General features: G+C 38.0%; 1 long non-coding RNA gene and 1 pseudogene across 1 annotated transcript in view; one reads left to right on the top strand and one right to left on the bottom strand.

Moving 5' to 3' along the window:
• Positions 1-13,958, top strand: part of LOC136018100 (contactin-6-like) — an 82,915-nt pseudogene that overhangs the window by 6,367 nt on the left and 62,590 nt on the right.
• LOC136018380 (uncharacterized) overlaps positions 1-13,958 on the bottom strand; it is a 36,090-nt gene that overhangs the window by 21,171 nt on the left and 961 nt on the right. The gene's annotated exons all lie outside the window — the stretch shown is intronic.

Below are 13,958 nucleotides of genomic sequence, written 5' to 3'. Positions count from 1 at the left end.
TTACCTTTGACTACACACAAATTACAGAAACATCACAAAACAATACAGCATGCCTCAAAATCTCATAACCCTTTTCACTCGTATATGCTTTGAAACAGAAAATGAAAAAAATCAATACACTTAGATCAGATAGAATTTGCAAAGTCTGAGCATGCATGAATTTTAGTCTAAGTGGCACATACGCTGTTGGATTGGTTGTATTGTGGTACTGTCTGTGTGTCCAGAAATCCCTCTGTAACAATTGTATTTACTTAAAAGGTGTGCTAGATGTTGTAACTACCACCTTGAGTAAAGCTTGCTGGGTCTTTAAACTGATTGTTAATTCTTCACTGCATGCGAGGGCTGGCATACTGATCAGGCTGTCTAGCAGCTTACATTGCAAGAGTGAACGCTGCACCTTTTCTTTTTCAAAAAGGGGTATATGATTCTCAACTTACAGCTCAGTAGCACTCAGAGATGGCCAAATGATAACTGAAGGGCAAACAGGAGGAAGAGCACAGCTTTCCAGTGGCAGAAGCAGGTCAAAGTTACATCCCAGAAAGTTTCCCTTCATTTACTGTTTCCTTATCCTCTATAGGGACAATTCAGGTAAAGTCATAGGCTTGCCTCTAGTCACATCATTCTATAACCTACAAATGCTAAGCAATGCATTAAATCTACCTCTCTGTTTTGAAAGGGCTTCCTTATATATAATGCAAAATCGCATCTCAACTTGTAGATATGTGGAGAATCAGATAAAACCAGTGTCCTTTCCAGGCTCTGCACAGCCTTCCTGATGATCCTGGCAATGCCTCACTACCTGCATCTTCCCCTGAGCAGGCAAGAAAATAAATGCAACCTGCAGCAGTAATACTCCCTGCAAATCAGTCTTGCTTGAAGGAGGGAAATACTGCTGTCATCGCTTCTTATGTCACTAAATAGGCTTACAGCTCAAAATTCCCCTTTGGTCTTTTAACTACAGTTAAAGAACCCAATAGAACTACAGCAGCAGCACCAACCTCTCCCTGTGTATAGGTTGAATAGGATGAGTTACTGTAAATTCACCAAGAATTAAGTTTATTACTTGGAAATAAAGCCCATATTTTGTCAAAATTCTGCTTAGGGTAAAAACAAACAATATTTATTTATCAGTTCTAATAGCTATGGACACTCTGTGCCTATGCACCAGTACTTTCGGAAACAGTTCCCCATGGTAGGAACCTGCATCAAGATCTTTGCTTAATGGATGCTCTCCATGAAGAAGCTTCAGTCATATTTTCTTCCCCCCACTCCCCCCTTAATGTTTCCCCACAAAGTTAGGAAAAACCTGTTGATAACCAATGTACATTGCTGTAAGGGGTCTGTACACTGCTCTAGCCATTCTGAATCAGGGCACTGTCTCCTTCAAGGCTACTTTGAGCACAATATTTACAAAGAACCAGCTATAAGCGATGCAACTTAAAGAGCAAAAGTGCTGCAAGACCTCACTGCATTCAGCTCATCTTTCTGTATCTCTGTTAAGCTTTCCAGTATTTATTTCTTTGCAGAAGTCTGTGCATATGCAGGCTATTACAGGCTTAAGGGAAAGCAGGAATCATCAACCACCATTCAACAGTGACAGGACAAGGCAGGTTGATAACAGTACTACTATTTTAAATCTCAGATACTACAAGAACAGGATTATGCAAATATCCAGGCATTCCTGAAGACAAAAAGAACAGCCTGGAATCTTAAAACCAGAAGTAATAGATATGTCTGTATAATGAAGGGGTTCCACTTTCTGCATAATCCCCTAAAGGTTTGAGCCCACCCTGTTCTCAGAGCCCAACTATTATACATTAACACTAAACGCAGTCATGACCTCTTGTTAAACACACAAACTGGAGATTATTAGGTAGTAACATTCCCTTTTTAATGCTGTAGTAGACCAAACAGCATCAGAAACCCAAACCCCATTTTTCTGTCTCAAATGCTTTTAGACACCCCTCAGACTACTTAACCAGCATGTTCAAGACTATGTTGTATCAGAATACTTTGTTAAAGCTGTTTTATTCCATTAGGCTAGTTGCTTAAAGTGTTGTTATAAAAGAAGGCTCTTATACACAAATTCTTTATCTGTGAAACACATACATTACAGAGGTTGTAAGGAGCATTACAGTCAGTGATATGGTCAGATAAAGTAGTAATAGAGAATACGCAAGTATTTGAAGATTATATTTTAGTTATATATTGCTATTCTGCAGTTACTGCAAGTATTTATCCTAAATCAACCCACTGCAAGTTGTATTGAAAAAGCAATATATGTGATTGAGATATGGTCTCTAACAAGAATCTACAGGTCCCAAAGCCACTGGATTCTGATAAAATTTAATATTTTTTGAAGGATAAAACCTGTCTATATTTGCAGGCTGGGTATTTTCTTTATCTGCTGTTCTTTCATTGCAGTATGACAGATTCCAATAAATTATTGAATATCCATAACATCTACATGAACTTATTCATTCTTCGGTGTGACAAAAAAAAGTTACTGGTAGAGGCTTGCAAGTAAAAAAAAAAAAAAAAAAAAACAAAAACCCACACAAAACTGAATTACATTATTTGGAATAAATGACTGCCTTTTCTAAATAGAAATAAGGAAATTTATTAGTTATTTCCGCAGTGAAGGTTGATCCTGTCTAACACAACGGTTTAAGGTACAAGTTAAACTTCTATCTTCTGTAGTTTACATTGAAGGAGGAACAGTGTCATTGGTACATTGAACAGTGTCATTGGTACATTCCACAGTGTAAAGGAATGAGGCCACAGGCACAGATTTTCTCAACAGGCAAACCACATCTGGTTCAGAGAACGCCTTGAGCTTTAAACATTCTTTTCTAAATGTTACTGAAAGGAAAAAGTAAACATACACTACACATGAAATCCCACTTACAAAATGCACATTCAAAAACACTTCACTCATAAATCTTGAATTTCCCATTGGAAGGAAGTATTTGCTGGCTTTGCAGCTGGAATGAACAAGATAAAGCAGTGGTGTCTAAGGATAACCCAAGGTAATTCTGCAAGAAGTACCAGACCAAGATCTTGAAACGGCAGCAATTTTGGAAGGGCTGAAATGTGCATGGATATACTTGTTACATTTTCAGCAGTGTATGAAAGCCTGCTCTTCCTTGCCATTTTTTAATTGTACATATTTTATCATAGATTATCCTATTGGTAGAAACATTATAATAAGAAATTAATAACCTGAAGTGGGACTGCAGGGTGTTTAACAGGAGGAACCCAGCAGGACCCTGGACACAGGGGACAAGCAGCTCTTCACAGGACTAGGAATAAAATTGCTTACTGCCAACAATGTTGCAAAGGTTGAATGCAAAAGAGCAAGTTCATAAACCATCCCCACACATCCTGCAAAAACAGGTTACTGCAGGAGCAGGGGAAAAACAGAAATGAAAGAAGCCACCTTTGGATAAGAGTTAACATCCCTCACAAGAGGTATTTTGACACAGGGGGCCAGGGCCATCTCCTGTGTAAGTCAGTCAAATCAGTGTAGTTCTGACAGGGATAAATCTGGCCCATGAGATTTACACTTGAGAGAGAAATCTGTTTTTAAGAGCACTCCAATCTGGAGAAAACGCTTGCGGACGGCAAAGTGACTCTGATGACAGGTGACAAATGAACTCTGCTGTGACAAGTGAGAAAACTGTTCAGGAATATAAAATATTAAAAATATATTTCTTGCATCCCACTCCCTTTGAGAAGGTCAGATCCTCAGACATGCCTCCAGCCTGCAGATGGGGTTTGGCATAAGAGCCCTAAGGCTGCACCAACACTTACTGCTCGGTGCAAGTCCTGTGTCTGGTTCAGAAGGGAGCTTTAATATTTGATGCTGCTAGCTGTAAAACAGAAGGAGAAAAAAAAAAAAAGCACCAGCTGTAGACAAGCAGTAGATCTTCACAGCATATGTTTCTTTGTACTGGATTTCTTAGTGCACGAGCAAAAAATCAAGTCAGCTAAGGATTCTCACCCTCTCCCATGTTTAATTTAATTGTGACCTTCCATTTTTTTTTCCTCTGGAGAAGCTTGATATTACTTTGTAAAGGGCATTTTCACTCTTTAATTGAAAAAGAATCAGGCTGTAGCAGAAATTATTGTTCCCCACCTTGAAAGTTAGTGCCTGGATTGGCTATTCATACCATTTAAGCTGAATTGAAGACCTGGGGCCTGTGTACATCCTAATGTGTAAATTACAAATCCTCTCTCCTTAGAAGCTCCAAAGCAATTTAACTAAATAAAGGAGCACTGATCAAGGTCCTTGGTTGATTATGCAGCTTTGGACAAAGGACAAGACCCAGCAATTATGCTTTTCTCTCCATTTGGCAGACTGCTCCATCAGGGCAGAGGGCAGCATCCAGGCTCTCTTGATGGCCTTCTTCAAGGGGGAAAGAGTGAAACACTGTTTTTTAACCAGGGTGGGATGCAGTGTTCATTTCAGGTGGAGAACTAGAACAAAAGCCTGAATTACAGTTGATTTTTAACCCGCCCTGGTGAAAAGAGACATTCAGGTGTTGCCAAGGCTTGTCCCGTCTGAAGCAGCTTTAACTCCTACAGACCCTGTGATGTTATAACACCAGCAAAGCAGAGGCTCAAATGTACTTCATATGGGAAAGGAGCAGAAGAAGTCAGTAGGTGTTTAGTGGAAAATGAAAGTATTTAAAAATCAGGAAATGGAAAATGCTAAGCAGCTTTCAGACACCTTAATTAGAGATAACACTGCTCTTAATCTCAGAATTGAATTTATAGTAAATCAATTAGAACATTCAAAAAATTGAGATTGGATGGTAACAGGAAAAGATTAATGTATTGACACTATTATCAAGACAAAGGAACTGTCAGAGGATTTGTTTAGCAAGTTTACTACAGTTTTGAAAGCTCACTGGAAAGTAAACTTTTTTCCAGAGTTGTAGGAAATGAGATTAGCCATTCCTTTGGGAGATATTTGAAGAAAAAGATATTTCCATTTCACATATTAGTAACCAAGTTGCAAGAGGTTGATACTCATCTGGTACAATGTGATTCCATACAGCAATAATGAGGAAAAGCAAGAGACATAGCTAGATGCATGTCTGGAGTGGTCCAAACAGATGATCACAACCATTTGATAACAGGCATAATCTGTTTCTAAAAGTGTTTTAGCCTAACAGAAGTCTGGGACTTGATGTGAAAAGGAAAAACAAATCCAAGTTCTGGCCAAGTATGGGACCTCCCAGAATTTGGGATAATTTAAATCACCAAGTAAGTTCTAGTTTTTCTATTCACAGCTATAACAAACTTGGTTCTTCTGCATCAGGCATTGAATTCAGACCCACACTTACCAATGGGCCCCTAATTGACCACAATCACAGGAAAGTGAAGGTAACTAATTTTCAGCTCATAACACAGCTGTTAGAAATGTTTACAGCAAATCCTAACAATTAGCTACTTTTAAGAACTGCTGAGGGCGTAATTTTTAGCCCATTTATTGTGTGAGAATTTCTATTGTGATAGATCACGTCCAGTAGCACTGATCACATTGTGATATATCATAGCCAATAAAAAAAACCAAAACACCAGAACAGATGTGATACGGCACAGCCACATGAAAATGTGAAAAGTTACATTGATTTGTCCTCAGGAGCATAACTAATTTGTAAAGTGCTCTTACTACTAATGCCTTAACATTCATTGCACATTTCAATAACAAGTAATTACAACTATAATATTTGGGATTATGTAATGATAAAACATTTAAAAAAATCAGAAGTTCAAGAAAGCATAAAATTACATTAATTCATATGAACTGTTCATAATTATGCAAGATGATAAATTGGACTCTTTAATTGTCTGTAACTAACAATTCCATATATTAAACCACCCCAGTTTCCTTGTTTGCTATTTGATAACATAGAGCCATCTTATGCATGTTCTTAAAATGGACTGGTTTGGAAGTACTACACCTATCCCTGAGCAGTTAAAGGAATCTCAAGTATATGATTCAGAGGTTGAAGTGAATGAGTTACTACTTGTGATTAGGTTTTTGTTCCTATCAGACATATTTAAGTAGTTAATCAACCCAGGAAAACTGACCTCGTCTTCACATAGTATTGTGCAAGTTAAACATACCACTCTAACAACTCGTAAAGCAGCTTTATATTAAAATACCAACCCAGATGTCTGGGTAATAGTGGTGATAGGAAATTAGAAGAGATATATTACTGATACAATCAGCAATTATGTCAATGCTGAGCCTTAAAACACTAAAGAAATTCTGTGTGACTGAACCTAATAATTAGCTGATTAACACAAGCACTTTAGCAGGAAATAGTTGTGTATATCAGTTATAATTAATTTCTATATCACTTCACATATCAATGGCACCTCAATACTCAGTAAGCCTACACTGACAGTCATCCTCATTTGAAACCACTATACTTCTCAACTTCTGTCTTCATGGTAATCAAATATATACATGGCAGACTTGCAGGCCATGTTCTTCCCTGTTGTAAATCAGCATGACTTCCTTTACCCCAGTAGGGGTACTATTGACTTACACCAGCAACAAAAAAGCTCTGGCCCATTCTTTCTCCCTGTTCCTCTTTGTACCTGATAATGAGCCATAAACCTCCTTCACCTCAAGTATTCCCACTTACATCATAGAAAACCCTGTATTCTGATTCAGTTTCCACAAAATGCCATATGTTTTGCTTGTTCTGAGCACACACCTTTCTTGCTTAGGTCTGCAAATGTTCCCAGCTGAAAATGATGACTTCTTGCCACACACAGCTGAGTCCATACATTTCCACTCTTCACTGTGAAGAATCACTTGTTCATCTGACTATTTTGCTTAGCCTACATGACCTCATTATCACATCCAACTGATTAATTGTGCTATAGCAATAGCAGTCTTCCAACACGCACAGTGCTGGAAGAAAGTTGCTTTTTCTTAGAACTCACAGCTGAGAAAGCAATGCAGTCTGAAGGAACTCACTGTTCAAAAAGTGAGATAAATACAAAGAATGGAAGGAATTATGTAGGAACTAGGTGATAATTTATTTATAGATCTCTGCAGAAACACTGAAGTTAACAAATTTACCATCTGTTAAATAGTCATACTATTCCTAAGTGCATATTATCATTCCAAATGTGTGCCAAACACCTGATCTTAGCAATCTTATCTAATACTCTTTTTGACAAGCAACATCATGCTTTATTAGATTATGTCACATTGTATTATAAAGCTATGCTAGGTAACTGGGGGAACAGTGTGGCTGTGCTCTGTCAGCGTAAATGCCTGCTCAAGAGAAAGAGAAGTGGTTTTGAGAAGTGGCCAAACTTGCAAAAGAAGAGCAAAGAAGTATGTCTAAAATTATATTAATCTTCATGGTTATTACACATTTAAGATTTTAAGATTGCAATTAGTCACTGAAGGTACACACCACCCAAAAAATGGAAAAATGGCTGCAAAAAAAATTTGTGTAAAAAGAAACATTATTTCTGACAGTCCACCTCTTCTTTATTACCCTGGACTACATAAGAAACATTTAACTCATTATTATTCTCATCTAAATGGAGTGTCATAATATTTCATAGGAGATGTTGCCAGCCTGAGAAAGGGTCTGGTTGTCATGGTTTAAACAAAGTCAGCCATAAATCACGCAGTCATTCACTCACTCCCCCACTTCTTGCCCTCCCCCTACACCCAGAGGGACAGAGAGGAGAATCAAAAAGAATGCAACTCCCACAGGTTGAGATAAGAACAGTTTAGTAACTAAGGTATAACACAAATCACTGCTGCTACCACCAATGGTAATAATGATGAAGGAAATAACAAGAGGAAATAATACAACACCTCAACACCAGCTGACCAATAACTTGCCCAACCCCACCCAACCGAGCACCAACCGATACCTCATCCAACTCCACAGTGCCCTAGCCCTTCTGGGTAACTCTCCATTACATCCTGGGCATGATGTGCTGTGGTATGGAATACCTCTTTGGTCAGTTTGGGTCAGGTGTCCTGTTTTGGCTTCCTCCCAGCTTCCCCTCCTCCCTGGCAGAGCATGAGGCTCAGAAAGTCCTTGGCCAGACCAAACATTTGAGCAACAACTAAAAACATCGTTGTTATCAATACTATTCCCAGGCCAAAAATGAAAACACAGCACTGCACCAGCTACTAAGAAGGAGAAAAATGACTGCTACTGCTGAACCCAGGACACCAGTAAAGATGACAACAGAATTAAGACTCACTCCTTTAATGAGTTATTTTTATTTGTTTTGCTTTGTTTTGCTCTTCAGAAAGACACTGAAAAAAAATATTTTTTTTATAATTATCTATCAAAATCAACTTCCGATAGAAAAAAGCATTCCTGTTTAGGCCTACTAACTTTTTGGAGGTGGCAGTTTCTGAAAGATGCAGTGTGATGAAGATAAGAGTCAAATATTGGAATGAATCCTTGAAAGAAAACTTCTACCTAGAGATTACTAAAACTGGGTTAGATAATTATCTGCTTGGAAGGACATTGCATGCTGTTACTCACCATAGGCCACAAAAAAAAAAAAGGATTAAATGACCACATATGTGCCTTCATATCTACTTTATATCTCCAATTCACTAGTAAGCATAATGGGATGAAAATCTCTCCAGCAACAGAAAAGAGGAGTTGGTTTGTCTAAGCGACCTATAAGCTTGCTAAGAAGCAGCTCAGACCTCTGCATACACAATGATAATCAAAGTTGAAACTGTAGATCAGAAATGCAAAGTCAAGTTTTCCCCTCCACATATACTATATAATCTTGCTAATTATAACAGTGAATCCCACAAGAGATCTAGTACTACTGGTTTTTTGTTAAGTCACAGATACTTGTTGTGGTTTTAATAGAGAAACAGACAGGTGATAGTTTCCAAGATGAGAGTAAAAACAATACCATATCTTGTAATTAGATTAAGGATTACTATTAGCAGTTTATTAGTTACAAAATCTTTTCCAAAATCTCTTAAAATTTCAGAGTACTACAAGGGGCAATGGGTGTAAACTGGAACATAGGAAGTTCCACGTTAACATCAGGAAGAACTTCTTTACTGTAAGAGTGACAGAGCACTGGAACAGGTTGCCCAGGGGGGTTGTGGAGTCTCCTACACTGGAGATATTCAAGGCCCGCCTGGACAAGTTCCTGTGTGATGTACTGTAGGTTACCCTGCTCTTGCAGGGGGGTTGGACTAGATGATCTTTTTAGGTCCCTTCCAACCCTTGGGATTCTGTGTGATTCTGTGATTCTGTAATTAGCTTACAATTGTCATGAAAACCTTTTGCTTCCATTGCATTGTGAGGGTGGTGAGGCACTGGAACAAGTCGCCCAAAGAAGTAGTAAATTCTCCATCCCTGGCTGTGTTCAAGGCCAGGTGAGGCCTTGGGCAACATGGTCTACCCTGAGGTGTCCCTGACAATTGCGGGGGGGCTGGAACTAGATGATCTTAAGGTCTTTTCCAACCCAAACCATTCTATGACTCCCTAATTCTTTGTGCTTCCTTTTTCCTCACCCATTTTTTAGGGGTCCCATAGCAAGTGAAATTTTGCTTTCGGAGGAAGACAGACCTGATTTACCATAGGCAGAAAGCATTGGAAACCACTAGTTAGACTATGTGTATTTTCTATATTCCTCAGGAGTATGATGTTTTAAACCTCCATTTTTGTGTAGAAACTGCACAGCCTGCCTTGTCTTCACAGCTATATAAAGCAACAGCAAAGGGAAATGTAACCATTTCTGTTGCTAGTGCCTGAATCCAAAAAGTTATCATTTTTTTGCACCTTTCCAGTCTTCTATTTAACATAAACAGTAAAACTTAAGGGTCTTTATTTTTCCAAAGCTAGCCTCTTCTCCCAGAGGGCAAAGCCTCATGCCAGCCAACCCAAGCAAATCCCCATCTAATGTCTTAACAATTATCCCTCTATCACTTTCCCACACAAATGTTTTCTGCTGATTTTTTTCTTCTCAGAAAACACTTAACCCGCAGAGAACAAAAGACAGATAAATTTTCTCAGATTGAATTTTCAATACAGGTAAATAATCCACTCATTAAAAGATTGGACCAGTAAGTGTCTTCTAAATATGAACCCAAGCTCCAGTTAGTCATATTGCATCCATCCACTCTTTTCTTCTGCAATTACTATTACAGGGTGAAATAAAACAGGGTGGTTTTCTTTGGATTTTGTCTTTTTTTTTTTTTTTTTAATCTGTTCCCACAGCTCTCTCCTCCACCTCCCCACCTCCTGCAGACTGCAAGGCAGAGATCTAGCCAGCAGGCAATTAAAAGAACATCAGAGTTTAAAACACTTTCCCAGTGTATTGACAGGTACTATCTATTGTGGCTATGACAGAGCAAGGAAATGCTACAGCTGGCTAATTCAATTCAGTCACCTCTGGGTAGACAATGTCTTCATAGGAGAGCAATATACAGGCGATGAAGAGGAGGAAAAGAAATTAAATGTGCAAAGTTCAACTAAGGGGTAGAAAATTGATATATTGACATAAATAGCTGAGCCTGTACAGGTAGCAATCATTATTGCTTTGACCAAAGAGAACTGTTTTCTCTCTATTGAACTCTGGATCAGGTAGTTGTTCAGTTGATGAAAAATGGAACAATTGTTTGAGACAAGAAGCTACAGTAAGGTAAATAAAATAAGCTTAAAAGCAAGCACTATGCTACACCAGTATAAAGAGATAGAATAGGAAGATGATATCCATTATGTTAAAATATATTTTCAAAGTATTTCAAGCAATCACTTGGCAAAGTACTCTGACAAAAGTAGAAACTCTTCTCATTAGGAAGAGAAATGGACCAAAAATTTAAAAAGTTGAAAAGTACATCTGTTGTGTCATGCTTTGTAACTGAATTGTTTAAAGGTAATGAGACTGCCAATACTGACACATTTCAGTAAAATGCAAGCAAAAGAGAAAATATGGTGTCAGATTCAGTAAAAAAAAAAATAATAGCTATAAAAAAAAAAAATCACACTGGGAGATAGGCATGGGCATGTTTTTAAAGGAGATTTCCCTAAACCATCACATAATTTTCTTCTGAAAATATTCTCTTTCTCACCTTTAAAGCCAGTGATAAAGTTTAAGTCAACTAAAATATATCCACTTACTGCAGCCAGCTCTAGGACAGAACAGACTCTAGAACACAACATACTTTTATCGTGATTTAAGCACACACTCTGTGGGAGACCTGATGAAGTTCAATTATCACTCTTATATACAGATGAGCACACCTGCTTTTATTCCTATAAAAAAAGAGAAACAATGCAAAATGTTTTTCTTTCTCATGTAGATTAAGAATTTAATAAGCTCCCCAAAAATGATGCTAGAAAGTCATGGAATAATACACTAGCTTTGTGATAAGGATATGTAAATACAAACTTACAGGGCTAGAGTAGAACTGTTTTATGAACAGATATCTCATGATCACCTAAAGACAAGATACTGGGTTGGACAAGCTATTTTTTCCATGTAGTATGTCATTTCACATACTGGGATTATATGATGCTATTAAATATGTGAATATGTTCTAGTGTTACAGAGCTTCGTAGCCTGAGGTGCAGTTGAGAACAGACTTGACAGATAATAACTGGGTCTTGCTTTCTCCTTCTCTCTCAAGATCTTGAAAATTTTGAAACAAAAACAAGAAGCACAGTATCAGTCAGAGAAGGACAAGGAGTGGTTCTGCTCTGTGGTCCTCCACCACATTGTGGAGGTATGGTGAATAACCACATACTGTGCACCCTCAGCATCAGCTTGCTTGCTACTTCAATGCTATAATTTAAGTTCTGCATTTTACAGATTAGTCATGAAAATTTGTCATCTATTCTTGAATACCCGATTCTGTCCTTCCCAATAATCATAAAAGTAATAGAAAGATGTAGATAGGAAAGGAATTCTGAAGAAGCAAGCTCACTGATTAAACGGGATTTGATTAAATCAGGTTGCCTGATAATTTTCAATCCTGCAGGTAAAGAATTCAAGGTTTTTCCTAGGGAATTGATTTAGAGGCACTTTGCGTGTATTGTCACTACCTACCACCACTTCTTAACCATAAGGCTGTTTTGTAAGTCTTCCTTTCTGCAAAGGAAAAGTCCAGGTGACATGCAATGAACCAGTAACATATTTAGGATTACATTTCATACCTTTCACCTAAGAAAACCCTACATATATGGTGTAATTTTCTTTCCTCCTCTCCCCCTTTTCATGTGTATTACCACTTCCAACACCAGCACCTAAAGAACAATACGAAGGCTTGAACGTACATGTACACTACTGTTGTGATTTTTTTTTCTTAATATTTTTTGTACCTACAGGAAGTGAAGCTTTTGAGTGACCTTTTGAGATTTATTTCCCCAGCATTGACTCTTGTAAGTTTTGAGTCATACACATTCACTAACCTTCTCCAGGGGTGCTGGAATCAAGATCAATATTGCTCCAGAACTTTAGAGGCCTGGAGTAAGAACTGGGCCTTCCTAACATAACTAGCTGAAGATAATTGGACTTTTACTACAGAAAAAAAAAAGCATATTAATAAAGGGAAAATATCAGTAGCATAGTAACCAAATCATCTTGCCCTTGACTGAAAGAATCAAAAGTTCTTAGATAACTTATGCCCTGCTTTTGGCAGGAGTGACCACACATCCACAGGAGCTGCCATGTATGCGCTAGTGACAACATCCTGCTCTAAGCAATATTTCCTCAATTCTTAAAGAGTTATAAGACAAATTCCCATGAGAACGTGAATAGTGATCTATAAAGAGGATGCAGTATATCAGAGATGTAGATAAACCCATCCATCAATTTAATGCCAGCAAGTCTTGAACAGAGAGGAAATGTCAGTTCACTTAGTGTTTACAGCCATATGAAAGAAGTATATAGTCAAGGAGATGAAGTGAAACCTGGTCCTTAAGGGCAGAAAAGGCTTGATGTATCAATGGGACAGACAGAAAGACAACACATCCATCCTGGAGTCAGTAAGCTATATATTTTCCTCTTGCTGTAGGGCAAAATTATGATTTGACAAATAGAAATGAGTAGAAGAAAACATTCAGAACAAATAAATAGTTAACAAGTCAGTTCGCCCCAGATTAATTGAACTGACAAAACAGTATCCATGAACAATGCCTTAGCCACAGTGTTTCTTAAGCTGCAGACGCTAGCTGTTGACCAACAGGCTTGAAAAATATATTATTTGAGTCTCTAGAAAACAGAAACAGAGCTCTTTTTGTCATCCAGAAACACTGTATTCATGATTCAAAATTATATGCTATGGAGATGAATTATGTGGCGTGGATTTGATAAGTCGTATAACATCTCAGGATGCTTAGGCAGTTTTTGTTAAAAGGACTGTATATATAGGGTTTTAATTGAAACCTTTGCCTCCAACATACAATACCTACAGGAGAAAGGATTACTAACTATGCGTACAGTTTCCATTACAAGCATGCTGCACAGTACTTTATGTGTGACAGGAATTAGAAAGAGTTACCTTTCCTTATAATGTAAACAGAAGATAACACATCTGTATAATGTGTCCTATACACCAGGAAGCAAATTGTCCTTAGAATTTCCTAGCCAACTCAGGAGATACAGCCTATAACCAATGCAAACTTTTTGTTAGTATGAGCATTTACAAGGAAATCAAGGTTACCTGTTCAGGTGGAAAACACCAACTATGCTCTTAAAAAGAAATTATCCATGTCATTGAAAAGGCACCCAAGGGAGCCAGAGCAGATGGATACAGTCCTTCAGGTACTCCTTCTTATAGGCCAGGTGCTGCTTTCCTCAGGATGAATCACTTAACAAACCTGGCCCTACCCACACATTACAGAGAAGGAAAAGGAACATGGTTCTGATGGCTACTAGCTTTGCTTTCCTTTGACTTAAAGGCAGAAAGCCTCTGT

The sequence above is a fragment of the Lathamus discolor genome, chromosome 7 (genome assembly GCF_037157495.1).
Source record: "Lathamus discolor isolate bLatDis1 chromosome 7, bLatDis1.hap1, whole genome shotgun sequence".
NCBI classification, from domain to species: Eukaryota; Metazoa; Chordata; class Aves; order Psittaciformes; family Psittacidae; genus Lathamus; species Lathamus discolor.
Note: the sequence above shows the minus strand (reverse complement) of the source record. Positions and strands in the feature narration are given on the sequence as shown.